Source organism: Cupressus sempervirens, chromosome 10, assembly GCF_028749045.1.
Source record: "Cupressus sempervirens isolate cs-2001-9-10 chromosome 10, ASM2874904v1, whole genome shotgun sequence".
NCBI lineage: Eukaryota > Viridiplantae > Streptophyta > Pinopsida > Cupressales > Cupressaceae > Cupressus > Cupressus sempervirens.
Window position 1 is genome coordinate 300,196,692 of NC_143127.1, and position 18,336 is coordinate 300,215,027.

The following is an 18,336-nucleotide window of genomic DNA, read 5'->3' on the forward strand; positions in this document are numbered from 1 at the left end:
ATAGAAGAATTGTAGAAGAAGAAAAGAAAAGATCAGAAGGGAGGAAAGAAAGAGAGGAAAAGGAAAGGAAAGAAGAGGAAGAGAGGAAAGCTAAAGAAGCAACAAAGAAGTAGAGGCAGAATGAGACTAAACCATCTAGTTCATCTACTCCACTCTCTCTTACAAGATTAGCTATTGATGATGATGATAAGTTTGATTTGATTTCATTCTTATCTAAACTTCTATAAAAGAATAAAATGGTAAAAAGTTTACAAAAATCACTAATGGAAGTGATTGACATATTGCACAATACTTTGATAGTACAACACACTGAGTTAGATCATAAACTAAGAGCACAAGTAGTGCTAAAGTCATTTGATGAATAGTTTACTAAATTTTTGAATGTTGCAAAGGTGAAGGATCAAATTTCCAATGATGCTAACTTGTTTAGCACCATCTATCAGAATATCAAGAACAACTTAGTTAATCTTGATATATGCATAAAAGAACTTTAGAAATATTAGCAAGAAGGGAAAGCTTTGTATGTTAAGTGTACCTTATCGTACAAATTGACTAAATATTTGAACAATTTGATAGGGGCAAAGAAAAGTTAGCTTGAAGCTTTATCCAGCTAGATCCTACATCCTTCCAACAAAGTTGATGATTTTGAGATTCAAGTTGCTAGTATTCACAGTGAGATCAGGAAACTAGAATTCTAGAAAGAACAAATTTTGAAGAGAACATCTAATTTTAGAGAATCTATTGCTCTTAATTTATCTTTTGTTGAGAAGTAGCTAGAAGAATGTGTCAAGGCCAAGGACACATATACAAACTTTTTTTATTCAGATATCAATGTATTTGAAATTACATCATATGCTTTATGTGCAATCCTCACATCAACAGAGTCTACCAGAGAGACATAGAACAAAGGTATGGAAAACTTGAATACCATTTTTAATTATTGTATGAAGATCATATCAACGTAAGGAATTTAACAGTTTTTATAGTTTTTGGATAGCATCTAGACATTTTGACATTTGTCATTGATTTCAAAGGGGGATTAATAACAGAACAAAATTGGAAAGTAGAAAATTGGGATAGTAAAGGGTAGAGGTGTGAAAATTGTATGCATGAGATTGTTGGGAGACATACATGTGTAGTATGAAGTATATTGTAAGGGGGAGCACATATCTAAAGTTGTAATAGATGTAATGTTTATTTTGATAGGTTTTTGTCACTTAGCCAATTTTTCCTATTTTGTTGCCATCAATTCCAAAGGGGGAGATTGTTGACAATTGGCTAATAGTGATATGTAATTTTTGTCATTAATGGAAACACATGATGTACGTGTTGATAGGGAACCTTGAAAATAAAGATACTTAATGTTTGGTGATTAGAAAATTGTCTAAGTATATAATTTGTTTACAACAATGTATTATTTTTGTTTATAACATGTTGCAGAAGTCATATTATGACAAGCTAAGTTAATGGATATAGTATACATGTTAGTGATGACATGTATAACCTCATAAGTTTATATGGATTGTATAGAAAATATATAATCATGTTTTGATAATGTAGGACAATGGAATTGAAGGAAAGAATTATTTTCTTTACAAAACAATTACATGTCCAATTAGGGATGACACCCTAGATGTTTACTCTAACTTGGAAAAGTGAATTGTAGTCTAAGCCAGCCCACTAGAAATTTATATTAAGGCATGGTATTTGTGCAAAAGACCTCTTGCGATAAGAAGTGTGCTATCTTGATATTATGAGGAAGTGAAGTTCTTATATGTGCTTGTGAAGTTATACGAAATAAGATATGAGTAGTTTTGTATAAGCTATCTAGTGATCTAATATAAGAGTTGATGATCAGAGATCAAACAAGGAAGACAAATAAAAATCAATTACTTGTTTGAGTAGTGAGCTCTTCTTGTAGTTGAAATTACATGTTTGGGCAATGGGCTCTTCATGCATACATTGTACTACAAAACCTAACAGGGATTAAGAATCTTCTAATAGGGAGTCAAAGTCTCCTAACAAGGACTACTTATACTAAATTTCCTCATTGACTCCTAATAGGGTCCATCCTCTAATAAGAAAAATATATATCAATATATTATCTAGTCGGTATCATCCCCAGCAAGGTTTTCCCTTGGCTAAAGTTTCCCTAGTTAACAAAATGTGGTGTTATGAGTTATACTTGTGCATTACTATTATTATTGTTTAGCATTTTTTTATTGTTTTTTTATGCATGGTCTAAAGTAAGTGGGTAAAAGTATAAATTTGTGTCACCTTTTAGGTTGACTTATTAGAATGACTAAATTTGAGTGTTTCTATCTAAAAATAAATTTTATTCAAACATATGATCTAGAAAAATTTACTTTAGCTAATTTCTATATGACCTCACACTTTTCCAATTGCAAATGTTTATTAAATGCATGATTTATACTAGTTTGTATCCAATTACCAAAAAATAAAATTATTTAAGAGAGCTGGCATTTCAATAACTCTTACTATTTTTTATGATTTTTTTTAATAACATATAAACATCATTTTATAGAGTTAAAATTCAAGAATATTCTCATATATAGTTTGTACTGTTTTAATTAGATATAGTATATTGTAATTAAAAAAATTCTACAAATACATATTTTAACACTTGAGAAAATGTCAAGTTTGAGAAAGGAAACAATAATAAATCATATCAAAAAAATTTAAAAATCACATGACATTGTAGAGGAGAGAGTCCTCTTCAAGGTTGTATAGTTTTTCTTTTGGTTACAAAATATTTGTTTCGAAAAATGTGGTGGGAGATGAAAACTATTGATTTCATATGAGTTAAATTTGAGTCATTATAAAAGATAAAATATAGGTCTAAAGCCAATTTTTATTTTTGATTGTTATAGCTAAATGTGTTATCTATAACATAATATAAGATTGAAGAGAAATAAGTTTTTTTCCATATTATTTTGTGGTGAGAACTAGACCCCTAATTTTTAGCGCTTTTTAGCAAGTACAAAATTATCTTTAAAAATTAGTAAAATAGATCAATTCTTATTCCAAATAATTATTAAAAAATATAATCCTAAAATTCATCCATTTCTACAAATTTTATTAGTTTACTTCATTATCAAATTCTAAATAACACTACCATTTTTATGTCATTAAAGATGAACTATTGTACTTTTGTTAGCCTTTTCCTTTATAAAAGGGTGAAACAAGTTTGTGCTTTTACCCAAAAAAATTTATATTAATGATTAACCCCCACCCCTTAGTAATCCTTATTTCTAATAGGAATGGCACTTGCATAGTTTCAATCCTATAGATCAAGAGCTAGCATTTCTGAAAAATGGTTGTAGTAACCAATCAAAGCAACAATTTGTGAGTTATGGCCTTTCAAAGTTGGGATACCCTAAATATCTAAAATAATTGTCAAAGATGTACTTGGTTGATTATATATGTATTGTTAGGTCCGTTGACCGTAGGTATTAAGTTTTAATGTCTAGAACCTTCCCAGATGGTATAAAATTGCCTATTTAAGAAAGGCCCAAACATTGTCTAGACAACACTAGGTGATAGTTGGCAACTTGTCTTGCAAATTATTATAATGAAGGTGCCCATGTGGGTTAGCATATTATAATTGTGAATTCTATAATTTCACATTTGTAGTGATAATAAGAAGTCCATATTTTGTTCTCACATTTGTTGTTGTTTCTTGGTTTCTATTATGATTTTATGGTATTAAGGGGAGAACTCTTTAGCAAAGTCATGCATCAATGTCTAAGAAAAGATAAAAAGTATAATATCTTGAGAGGATTTCATGATGAGCCCTATGGAGGTCACTTTGCAGCTAAAAGAACTACTTTTAAAATCTTAACGACTGGATATTATTGGCCAAGTTTCCATCAGGATGCAACTAGATGTACAAATAAATGTGACAAGTGTCAACGAATTGGAAGACCCACCAAATCAGATGAAATGCATTTGTTGCCTCCAATAGTTGTTACCCTCTTTAACAAATGGGGGGTTGACTTTTTAGGACCTATTGAAACTTCTTCAAAAGGAAAATCCTACATTCTAGTTTGCACTAACTATGTAACCAAATGGGCTCAAGCTAAACCCATCAAACATTTAAGGGATACCAACATGGCCAAGTTCTTGTATGAATCTATTTTTATATGGTTTAAAGTCCCCAAGGAGTTGATATCTGATCAAGGGGCCCAATTTACATCACATTTGATAATTTCATTATGTAGGAGTATACCATCTGGCATGGGAAATCATCACCTTATAATCCATAGGCTAATGCTCAACTAGATGTTACTAATAGGGAGATGGACTCCATCCTCACCAAGATAGTAGCACTCCATAGGAAGTATTGGGCCACATGTCTTCCTAAAGCTCTCTGGCCCTATAGAACTACCTAGAAATCTACAACTAGTTTTACTCGTTTTGAGCTTGTCTATGGTAGGTCATTTGTAATGCCTATGCAGTTTGAATATTAAACATTGAGGACTGCCTTAGATCTTGGTATGGAACTCACTATTGCACAACAAGATTGAATTCCAAGTTTAAATAGTCTTGATAAATGGAGGAAATTTGCATTAAACAACATTGAACTCATTCAGCACCAACAAAAATAGTGGCATGATAGGTTCATCAAAGAGAAAATGTTTTTTATAGGAGATTGGGCAGTCCTATGACTCCAAGTACTAGCATAATTCAAGAAAGTTTCAAACACACTAGTTAAGACTATATGAGATTGTTGTCATATTTCCAAATGGTGCAGTTTAGTTATCTACCATTGATTATGTCCACTTCAAGTTACTTGTCAGTGGGAAAATGTCTCAAGGTTTACAATAAACCAATTAGTAGTGAGGAGTTCCTATAGCAATTCCTACATAATGAGGATATTCTTGTTCCTATAGTCAAAGAGTCTAGGTCTCCTACCCTAACTCTATTAAAGACATTTGTAATAAAAACTTTCTTCTTGAAAATACTTTCTTCACTATCCACTTTACTTCACCTTCTCTCTTTCCCATCTTACCATTCCATCCCATCACTCTATCAACTTCAATGATCTTTTCTAGAACATCTTTCTTGCAGCTATTGCCAGGTACATACTAAATCACTTTGCATGCACTTTATTTTATTCTATTTATGCTTTGTTAGGATTTGGTAATGTTTATAATTATTCACTCTTGCATATCCTATCTTGGTGGGACCCATGCCTTTTCATAGTTGGGGGAGGGAAATATTTAAATTTTTTTTTCAAATCAATTTCAAATAACATGTAACTTTTAAAAGATAATTGAGATGACTAGAAGTAATTGAATGCTTAATGTCAAATATTGATGACTTGTCCTTCTGTCATTGCATCATTATGAAATTAAGGATTGATGCAAGAGCATCTAGAGGTATAAGGGCAATCCTACATCACCCAAAAAAAAATGTACTTAGACTTAGTTTCTATTTCATGTGTTTTCATTTTTGGATACCCATTTCAGTCAAATAAAACTTCCAACTCTCACAGTTCCACTATTAGTCTTCTGGGTTAGAGTTTTTAATCACATTGGGATACATGTAAATGTCAAAAAAATAGGAGTATGTAATTGAGCCATCATTTTGGTGAACTAGAAGGTGTAAATTGGTTGGATGATTTTAATTGTAATTTAGAGCATTCCAGAAAAAGAATCAAGTCAAAAGGCCCCACGGTTTGAAAGTTATCGTAATTTTTCAGTTTTTGGAGACCTCCTAAGAATGCTTCAAAGTCAAGTTAGGGGTATTAAATGACTAGTAACAAGGCAAAAAAATGGGAGAAAATCTAATCTCATCCATAGGACTATAGAGCACTTTGAGAGCTTTTCGAAAATGTAAACGGTTCGTCAATTGGAGCTACGGTTCAAAAGTTATGCCTCTTGAAAGTTTGATTACCGTTTCTGGATTCTTCTAATTTTGTGCTGACTTCTAATGCGACTTCTAGAGCCTTCTATTTGGTTAGTGGAAGCCAAATACAACTTTCCATAATGTATTCATAATCCTTAACCCTTCAGGGTCTATTTAAGAACATTTCTAGCATTGTAAAAGGCAGTTCGGAGTGGAGTTTGAGAGGAGGTACTAAAAAGAGAAATTATCACTAGATTTATACTATTGTAAGCACTTAGGGAATGTTTTGAAGTCTATTTTCTCTGTACTAAATGTATTCACATATTTTCACAGTTAATAAAATTTTCTCTTTCCCGTTGTGTCCATTCTGTGCTTGGGTTGTGTCCCCATCAAGGAAATTAAAAGCAATTACCTAACTTTTAATGATAATTTTCAATGTGTTCGGGTGACAAACCTGTACACAAGAAAAAATCATGAAACCTGATGCAAGAAGGATATTACGAGATATTGTGCATTAAAATATCCAAGTACATACCATTTTTTCTAAAATAACTAGTGTCATAATATTGAAAACTTTGATTCACCAAGCTCTAAAACATCATGATTTTTCCAAAATTCTACTGAAACTAGCAATTGGTGGACTCCAAATGTACAAGCCTATAGATCACCAAGTTCTTCTGGGTGATGCAATCAGTTGCAAGATGTTTAGAAGAAGGGGATAATTGGATTATGAGCTCAGCCTAAAAGTATTTGAATAAAAGGTCACTCTTCAATTCATGAGCATCTTAAAGGATGGCATTGTAGTAGCTAAGGGCCTAAGAATTGAGTTCATAGAAGAGGAACTTGTCAAGGTCACTATGTTACCCTAGGAAGGAAAAAATTGGAAAAAAGAGCTTGACCTAAGAATTGCTAGGATATAATTTAGTGTACACTAGAACCCTCCACTTGAAATTGCCAAGAAGTAGGGTACTTTTAGATTATCCTTACCAATGGAGTTTATTTAGCCCACAATGTTTACCATGCAGTACTTCACATGTGAAGGATGGTACACATATTTGCATGCCATACATTTCAAGATTTGTCCTCACCTACAACATGATTAGCACAAGAGACTAATGCAGGAGCATCTTGGGTGTAAGAGCAATCTTGCATCACCAAAAAATATTTTATTTTCAATCTTTTCTATTTTAATAAGAACTAGTAGATAGGGTGGTTACTATTTAATGGAGCATGCTATTTTTTGTAAGTTTTTCGTACAAGCTCAAAATATTCTCATTTTCTACATGAAGGTTCATTTTAGAGTTATAAGCCTGCTACAAAAATCTCATTGCTCTAGCTTAAGTATCAAAGAATTTATTGTGGATTTTTGGTGAAAATATTTGTAGAGAAGTCTTCAAGCTCACCGTTGGAGGCCTTATAGTGCCTAGATGAGGTATAAAAACTCGACAGAAGGGTGATTGTATAGTTCTGAGCGTATAGATCTAGAGTTGGCATTTCCAAAAAAGTGGTTATAGTAGCTAGTTAGAGCATAAATTTTTGAGTTATGGCCTTTCAAAGTTGGGCTACCCAAACTATCTAAAATAATTGTCAAAGACGTATTTGGTCGACTCTATATGTATTGCTAGGGTCCGTCGGCCCTAGGTATTAAGTCTTGTAAGAATTTGGTATAGCTTTGATACCATGTAAGAACTTTCCTAAGGCAAGAATTAAATGCCAAGAACTAGAAGCTCAAGAGATAGCACACGAGAGATAAGATATGATCAAATGAGAATGGATTAATTAGATAATTGGATGAATACATCATAGAAGTGCCTTGTATATGAAGGCAATTAATATGTCTAGGAGTCATACAAGAGATAAGAATAACAACTAAGAACATTCCCACCAAGAGTGGATTATCCTCCGTTGTACATGAATGTACATGCAACAATGAGAGGATAAGAATGTAAAGGTGTATCACATAAAGAGATCTAGTAGACAACATGTGCTCAATTGGAGTGCAAACTACTATATTGTGTACATGGCAACTCATATGAATATACAAATTCCTAGGTGCCTACATGAAAACTAATTTGAAAATGCATTAACCTAAGTAAACTTAAGTAAAGTGTAAATAGTAAATATTTATTTACACCACCACCCCACCTTAAGTGCAACATAGGAGAATGTACTTAAGCTCACAAAATCTAGATAATAATGCAAGATGGGTCTCGACTACTAGGCCATGTTAGATAACCACATACAAGATGCAAGTGAAAATGATAGATGGAATGCAATATCTCATAAAGTGGAGAAAGAGGGAAAACTACATGGGAAAACTCCCCTCCAAAAATAGAGATAAGTAAAATAACAAAAAGATGAGAGAGAAGAAGACCTCATGTGAGAGAAAGATCCCCACCCATAAGAGAGAAGAAGAGGAAGATAGACCAAGTAACCCCCTCCCCCCCCCTCCCCCCCCCCCCCCCCCCCCCCCCCCCCCCTCCCCTCACTCAATATAGAATGTACACCTATGGTAGATGCACAAGGGTCAATGTAAAAACTCCTCCATGGGTGTAGAACACCATTCCTCCCCTTAAGAAGAAACCTCAAAATGTATCAAAATCTCTAAAACCTACTCAAGTGTCCCCATGTCAATACTAAAAGATGCCTCCTTCAAATCATGTTTACTATGCCACTCTACTGAAAAAGAAAAATCAAGCTCAACTGAGGATGAATGTATAACATGTATCAAAGACTCAAATATCTCCTCTAAAAATGAAGTGACCTCCTCTAACTATTGTATCAAAGGATCTATCATCATGTCAACCTTGAAAGATAGATCAAGTAGAGAATGACAACGAGGGTAGGCATGCTCCCTGACATCAACTGAAGAAGGATCATCTTCACCAAAGAGAATATGAATGTCATTGATAGTGTCTCCCAAATCACTTGAATTTATGGATATGTGAATACAAATATCATCAAGAACAATAGTAGATGGAATATCAATAAGAGGAGAAGAAATAAAAAAATCAAGAACTTGATCACATGTGAGAATACCCAAGTTCAAGTAGCCAAAGTCCTCCTCAGTTTCTAAATCATCTGTAGAAGTGTGATAAAAAAATGTTGAAGAATCTGCTAAGAAATCACTCTCATCATCATGAGAAAAATCTAAGAAATAGTATATCCTAGATGCATGATCAATCACTCTTGTAGTAATGGCCTGTCTACTTCGCAAGTCTCTTATAAAAATTGAATCAAGTGTGAATTCCACAGTCCTTCTTCTATCACCATGAGTGAGTTGATAGATGGAAATAAGTTTATGACTTATGTGAGGTGCACACAACACAACTTTGAAGCATCCCTCCCCCTTATCAACAATGCCTTCCCCAACAAAATTCATGTAAGTATGATTTCCCATCAAGATAGGTGGAGTATGACAAGGATCCAATGATGAAAACATAGACTCTAAAGATGCCATATGATGAGAAGCCCCTAAATCTAGAAGCCATCTCCCTAAATCTTTACTTGAAGTAGCTACTACAGCCTGAATTTTGCCCATGTGATCCTTTACTTTATTAGAATTTGAATGTAAAGAAGAGGGTGAAGTAGTCGTTCTTGGAGGTAGACTAATTTGATGATTCTTAAGAAGACTCTTGAGTTCATCAATTTCCTTCTTGTTACAATGATGTTCTTCATGTCCATTCTTCTTCCAATATTCACAAGTAAGAAACTCCTTCTTGGATGATTTTCCCTTATTGTTGGAGTTGTCTTGTGGTGAGGAGGTTGAGTGTTTTTTCTTTGGTTGTGAATTTTCTTGCCATGATTTTTGCTTCTTGTTAGACCCTTTTGTCTTGATTCCCTTTACTAGCGACCAATTATTTGAACTTTGAATACTTGAGAATCCTAATGCTCATCAATTTTGATTGTTCTATCATCAACATCTTTGTGAAGGAATCAAATGAAGGCATGTGTAGGAAGAACCTAAGGTTAACTTATGAGAATCAAAGCTTGAAACAAATGATGCATACTTTGGAGGAATTTTTTTCATCAAATTCTAGATCAATTTTTCATCCTCTATAGTAATTCTACAATACTTAACCATTCACCTTAGCTCATATGCCTTGGTGATATAGTCTTGAATTGTTTCAAACCCCTTTGGAACTAATGACATGAGATTTTCATCAATTTTAAAACCCCTAGCTTTGTCTACTTTTGCATACAAGCTAGCAAACTTATCCCATGCTTCCTTTACTATTTTACAATTATCAATATGGAAGATAAGATCTTCATTTATATACTTCCTCAAGGTACCAATAAAAACATTATTTTTACAATTCCATTAAATTAGTTTACCACAATCATATGGTGCATAAATGGTTCCATCAACATAATCAATTAAACAATTTTGTATCATTTTACTCCATGCTCCAATTTTCCATGTAGCATAATTATGTGGAGTTCAAAGTGGAAACCTAGGAGAACTCATGATGCAAAATGAGAGAAAGAGAACCACAACACTCGAGACACCCTCCCCAAATCACTCAATCAAAAAGAACCAAAGTGGACTTCTAATTTTGATGGTTACAACAAAAAATATGAAGCTGTATTAGACTCAAAAAGATAAGACACAAGACCTCTCAAGGATCTAATTAATTACAAGTGCCAATAGGCCAAAATGAGACCAAAATTTGAAAGTACTATGTCGAATTATAATCTTTCCAAACTGATACCATATCTAGAAAGTAGACAAAAAATCATGTGCTTTAGAAAAAAATAACACCTAAATATGTGTCTAGATGAGCCTGAACTAAGCCTTTGAAGCTATAAAAATTAGGATTTGCATTTTTCTAAAAAATTTAGGAATAGGGATGGCAAACAACCTACAACAATGTGTAGATCAAAAGATTCTACCCCTAAACAAAAAAAAAAGCTCAAAAAAATGAGTCCGTATGATGAAGATATCATTGTTTGAAATCACCTCTATAATTACTTTTCCTGAACTGCCACTGTCACACCTCCAAAAATCAAATTACTCTATATTTCACCTTAGATGTCAAATTTGATCAAACAAAAGTCGATTTGGGGGTTTCTTGACCTTTTGAATGTGATGCCAACATCTGATTTGTACTAGCAAGCTCGAATCTTATCCTGCAAAAAAAAATCTCTCTAATGCCTATGCAATGAAACTCCTACAGCTCTGTTACCATGTAAGAATTTTTCTAAGGCAAGAATGAAATGTTAAGATCTATAAGCTCAAGAGATAGCACAAGAGAGATCAGATATGATCATATGAGAATGGATTAATCAAATAATTGCATGAATACATCATAGAAGTGTCATGTATATAAAGGTAACTGATATGTATGGGAATCATACAATAGATAAGCATAACAACAAAGAACATGTCCACCAAGAGTAGATTATCCTCCATTGTGCATGAATGTACATGCAACAATGAGAGGATAAGAATGTAAAGATGTATCTCATAAAGAGATATAGTAGACAACATGTGCTCAATTAGAGTGCAAACTAATATGTTGTCTACATGACAACTCATATGAATATGCAAACTCCTAGGTGTCTACATGACAACTAATATAAAAATGCATTAACCTAAGTAAATTTAAGTAAAGTATAAATAGTAATTATTTATTTACACCAACAAGTTTCAATGTCCAGAACCTTCCTGGGCTGCATAAAATTGCCTATTTAAGATAGGCGTGAATATTGTCTAGGATAGCTCTAGGTGATAATTGGTAGCTTGTCTTGTAGATTATTGTAATGAAGGTTCCCATGTGGGTTATCATATTATAATTGTGAATTCTGTAATTCCACATTTGTGGTGATAATAAGAAGTCCATATTTTGTTCTCGCATTTTCTATTATTTCTTTGTTTTTGTTGTGAGTTTATGGTATTAAAGGGAGAACCTTTAATATGAGACTCTTCAATTATAACATACAATTAACTATTCTTTACAATTGTAACCCACTTTCTACCTCTATGCTCTAATAGCTCTATCACTAGCCTTCTCTTCATTTTTCTTCCAATCACTTCCTAAAGTATGATAACTTCCTTGTAGAAAATTCTCAAACAATTATCCTCTCCTTAACCTAATTAAAATTAGCCTTTTCTCACTTCTCTAATAATAGATTCACTTCTTTGATAATCCTTCTTCATCAATAATCTAATAAGACATGTCAATACTTAACACTACCTCCATTATTTATTCCATCAATTACCTGATATGAGTAAATGCACAAATGACTATCACATTTGGGATAACTAGGCAGCCTCAACCAAGTGTTTCTCAATCGAGTATCCCTCGGCCAAAGCCACCAAGGTGTCATTTAGGATTTACATGTCTAGGCATACTCAATTGAGTGGTACTTGGTTGAGTATCACTCAATAGAGTTCCCCAAGCTGCATAAATTTCTCCAACAACCTCTCTAGCCCCTCATTTAACACAAAGGGGTAAGAAGAGAAGTGGTCAATAGTCCACAAGAGACATTCGACTAAGCAAAGGTAACTCATTTTTTAAATAAATTATTTTATTTTATTAATATAATAGTTAATATTTAGTTTTTAAATTTATATTTAATTAAATTTGTTTCTAAAATATTAAGCAATCATAACAAGGGGGCTGGCCCTTACAAAACAAATTGGCAGACTACTAGCATATGACCAACCACAAAAAGGTTCATCCCCTAACATAGCTTAAGACACCAAAAACAACAACTAACAACATACTAACAACATTTTTTTTTTTTTAAAGTAAGGAAACTAATAGAAATCCTACAAAGATAAGCTATAACCAAATTGCTAAAATGTCAAAAGTTTTGAAACAAATGCAACATTACCTTAAACCTATCCAAGTCCATATACCAGCAACACCAAAACCTTAAAATCATAAGGAAACAAAGCACTAAAAATGATTTCCCTCATTTTTTTCTTTCAGGAGGATGCTCACCCAATTTTCCACCACAAATCCAAACAACTTGACATCCTCCTAGTTTAAGTCCTCCTCCTAGTTGTTCTTTAGAAAATGTAGGGTAGTAGTTATCACATGAGTCAGCTTGATAGTGAACCTCATCAATGGGCTGAACCTATCCTCCAAGACCTACAACTTGTCTATTAGCTTCTTTACCCCCAAATTTAGGGCCTCCACCATTTCCTCTATTTTGCCTCCTAACTTGTCTATCTCCCTTCCAACACTATCAACCTACAAGACTGGACAGTCAAAAATAATATCTACAAGAGGAATCACCCATGTTGGGGAGGACACTATTATAGGAGAGGGGGCCTTTTACACCATCTCTATGAACTTATCCTATGTGAGTTCCACCATATTCATCATGAGAGACTTAGAGATGTGAGTCACCTCCATACCCTCCTTTTCCTCCCCTCTCGAGCCTAGCATAGAAGAATCCAACACCTCCACCTCTATATCCCTACCATCATCCTTTCCCCCTCTATAATTTGGCATCTTCTACTTCATCCATTTCTTGTGGGGGACATTTCATCTGAACCTGACTCATCCTCCTCTTGTGAGGTAGTTGCTCTAATTTTTTGTTTAGAATTCATTTTTTCTAGTCTCTAGACCTCCTTCTATGCTCTCTGACTTACTCTTCCAAAGCTCCTTCTCTTTCCCTTTCTCCAAATTCACCTTTTTACCAAGTGCATTCTTCCTTCTCTCCTTAGTGGACTTTCTAGGTGAGGGTTGGGAGTGGGGGCCCTAGGTTCAATATTTCTCAGAGGGAATTAAAGGGGATGGGGATTATGGATTATAGGGATATCAACCTCTACAATTCTAAGAGGTATTAGGGCCAAATTAAAATGGTAAAGGTGAAACATTAAAAACTAGTGAAGGATAGTGTAATTAGCACTTTTTTTCATTTTTTCCTTCACATCTACAACAATATCAACTAACTCATGCAACAAAAAGAAGGTAATGGAAAGAATATCATGATGCCTAAAATGGATTAGGAGGGGGAAATGATAGTAATAGGAAACACCATACCTCCCTCTAAGAGTTAGATACTCCATCAGCACCATACACACCTCATTTGGCTCCAGAAGCTTTCCCCTAAAAAACTCACCATGATGGAAAATGGGTTCCTCAACCTCCTAGGAGAAGTAGCACAAACTATCCTTGTCCACAACTCTCATCACATTTTTCCATTTTTTACCCTTTAGCATAAGGCCCATTACCAAACCAATAACTTCCTTAGACACCTAGAATGAGATGTCATTCACCATAACCCTTCTATCCTCCTAGGAATTCACAAATTGAAGTGAATAGCTCTTGTCATAACCATTCATTTTCTCCATGAATGGGACCGAACCCCCTTCTTTAAAGGGGTTTTTGGGCACTGCCCTCAATCTTCAATGATTCAATTCATAGCAAGTTACCCCCAATATCCATATTCTTCAGAACACTACTCACACTATTCAATTTAGGCTAGGGATGAACTCTAAAATTATAGACACTCTTATGCAAAAAAAGAAGTTACACAAAAGAAAAGCAATAAATGCCTTTAATGTCATGAATACCCATGTCTTTTCTTGATCTAGTTACCACGTGCTAGTTTCCACTACTCCTTTTCAACTCTATCTCATTATCAATGAAAATTCAACGTCATTAGAAATTTGAATTATTACTCAGCATCTAGTATGAAATCATAATAAGACAAATAATTATAAACATGCTTGAATTGTACTTCAATTTTCTTTCTGTCTTGAACCTCATGTCTTTATAATTGGGAGCACACTTTTCATAACTTCTCACCATCTATCTATGGTGACCCAATCCCATTAGTCGATTCAGCATTGAGTTGTCACCTTCATCAATAATACCATTCCACTTAGACCCAATCATAGGTTATTGTCTTTATACATAAGAGGTATTACACAAATTGGTAACACCCCTATATCTCTCCAACAATGTACCACATGTATTCTTAGACCTGTCACCAACATCACATCTGTCACCACATTCCTCTCTCGATAAATATGTTGTAAATCATTACGCTTTAGGATCATTAATAAATGCCAAACTTCTTCAATCACCCTTCTGATCACCCAACCCACTTTCATATTTCCCTTCATAGTATCTATGATAACCTTTGAGTCTCCTTCAATCATCACATTCTCCCAATCCACTACAATTGTCAACTTCAAGTCCCAAAGGAGAGCCATAGCCTCTGCAAGGTTATTAGAAGCCTTACCTAAATTACCCACATAAGGCAACAAAATTCTACCATTTCTATCCCTTAACATACCCCCCCACCCAATAGATCCCTTCTTGTTGCAGCATCGAATTAATTTTTTTACTTTTTAGTTATATTAGTTTTAAAAAATTAACAAAATTATATATTAGTTAACATGTGTTAATTTTATTTATATTAATCAAATGTGTTAATTTTTTCTTATATTGAATAGTTAAATTAATAGCTAAAACTTAGCTTTTAATATGTATTTAATTAATGAATTAATTTTTTTATTGTTTATGAAAAAATTAGGAAATTTTAAACATTAGTTGTATTAGCTAAGAAAACATTAGAACAATTTGAAACTTTTAATGACATAAAATTTTGAACATTAGAACTGTTGAAACTTTAAAACATATATACAAATGAAACATTGCAAAAACTTCCTAGACTTTTGAATTGACATTTAAATTTCAATTGTATAATTAATTTTTTTTCTTTTCAAATAAAAAATAGAAACTCTATATTTTGGCCCATTCATGTACTCTCATCCTCTCTGATATTTTTTGAAGCCTCATGACACTTGATCTCCTCACTCTATATCAAGCATCAAGTTTTTTCTCTCCTTGCTCAATTTTAGGTCTCTCTCATCACTCTCTATCTACTTACTTACTCTTAGGTTAAGTTAGATCTTTCTTCATGATTTTTTTCTCTCCTTACTTTCCTTGAGCTCTCCTTACTCTCTCTTGTCAATTTTTCTATCTCTGCATTCTCTCTGCTTACTTGAGTAGTCCTTACTATCTCTAGATCCTTGAAATTTTTGTCTCTTCTCACTCACTTTCATCTCTCTCCTCATTCTCTCTTAGGTCAAGTGTTCTCTCTCCTCACTTTGTCTCTCCCCATTCTCTCTAAGTTCAAATTTTCTCTCTCCTCACTCTCTTTCAAATCTTTCTCCTAACTTTATCTCTCCTCATTCTATTTGCCCTTAAAAGTGAACTCTCTCTCCTCACTCTCTTTTGAGTCTCTAGATCCTTACTTTCTCTCTCCTCATTCTCTCACCTCACTTTCTCTCTCCTCACTCTTGCCTCACTTTAACATTTTCATATTATCTAGATTTTAAATATATATGTACATTTGTTTAATCATTTTAAATTCAAGAACTTCTTATGTTTTTAAGTTAGAAATTATGTTTAATTTTAAATATTAGTTGAGAGTACATGTATTTTGAAGGATGTAATTTTTAAATTTATGTACATGTGCACACACATGCACACACGCACGTATGCCCATGCATAAACAAGCACACACACATGCACACATGCACGTGCGCATGCACACACACACACACACACACACACACACACACACAAATACATGTGCATGTATTAAATTGAACAATTTTACTAAATTCTAATTTCATATCTATGGACATGTGAACACATTTAGTGTTTATCTATTACATTTTCATAGGTATTTCATCATACATATATATCATTTCATCATGTGATTCATAGCTTAATGTAGGGGGTTGTTAATGGTTAATCATCATAGATTAGTCAATCATTATGTCCTCCATCTTAGGACCATATTCCCCAGACTACGGTGACCAATAAAGAGGGTGTTATCAAGATATTGTGCAATACTCTAGATAAGCTAGAGTGGACATTGCAAAATGTCATTGTCCTTCCTATTAGAGAGAAACTATATTTTATTTGGACTAAAATTTTGATATAATTTAGAGCATTGAATCATACAAACTTTATGATAATTCATCTATTGAGACATATAACTACATGTTACCTTACACAATTTTAGAATTTGTAAGATTTAACACAATAGATCTAGATGTTTGGACACATATGGTTAAGAGAACACTATTCCCTAGTTACTTACCTATGTGTGTAATGAGATCCTATAGAGTGGAAAAATGTAAGATCCCCTTGTTTCCCCATTTATATATCCTAGATGGTAGGGGCACATCATAATTGGCTAAAAAAAGATGAGGTGACCCTTTATTTTTGCAAATAATTGCACGCAAAATTTAATTTCAGTTATGATGTGGACTAGGCAAACTATTTGAGTCATTCAGGCTAAGGGAAGAGTAAATTTGGGAAGAAATTAAAATAACCTAACCTACCACAACCCCCTATAGGAGGGATTTGGTGGGTCAAAACCTTTTAGTTCTTCCAAAATATTTGGAGGCATATACATGAGCAGGAGATTATGCAATTGAGGATGCTCATGTAGATGTGTACTCTAGCATTGCCTCCATCACAAGTCAAGTTGATGAGTTGTCATCTAATTATGTTGGTAGGTATATGCCATGATCTTGGACCACTCTAGTTTTTTATCAATCATATCCACATTATGATTCATACATTTGTTATGGTCTTCCTACACTGGATGAGATAATGCAACTATTTGATGGTCATTTGTTCATGATGAACACTAGTCTAGTCGGACATCTTCTTGAGGCATATTAGACTAGCAATATGTTTTATGGGATTGGTCCTTCTAATTTTCCTAAGTTCCTTAGAGGATAAATTATGAGATCCTCCAGTAGTAGCAACTAAACACATGGAGATGTAGGTGTTAGTGGTTCCATACATGGGCTCATTTTGATACGTCCTATAGATTTGAGGCGTCCTCTTGAGAAGACACCTCCTACTATATAGTTCACACCACCTCTAGTACACTACACACCAATTGTAGTAGAATCTATGTGTGTGTGTGTGTGCACATATTATAGGGTGTGTATACCAATATGATGTACAAATTAGTAGACACCCCATGAAATAAACTAAAAACTCTCAATAACTCGATCAGTTTTTTTAAAAGATCAAATGACAGCTAGGCTTACTATCCAAGGAAAACCATATCAATATTAAAATAACCCGATTGGGATTTTAAGAACTACAATTTTCTTTTGCTTCCCACATTTGATGACATTTTAGTTACCCTAAAAATGTAGACACACAACAACAAGGAACTTTTCATAGCACAAACCTAATCGGGTTTGTAAAAAATACAATGTTTTTGACCTTTTTCCTCCATGATGCCCCCACAAAGAAGGCATACAATTATTTTATTTATCATTCATGTATTTTATTAATAGTTCATAATTTATTTTTTATAATTTTTAATATTTGTATTTTTTTAATAATTTATAAGACTTTTAATATTGGATGCATTAATGAATCTGAGAAAACAAGCTAGAGCTGAAAGACCACATCCAACACAAAAAACACAATCAAACTCTCTACTCTCTATGACATA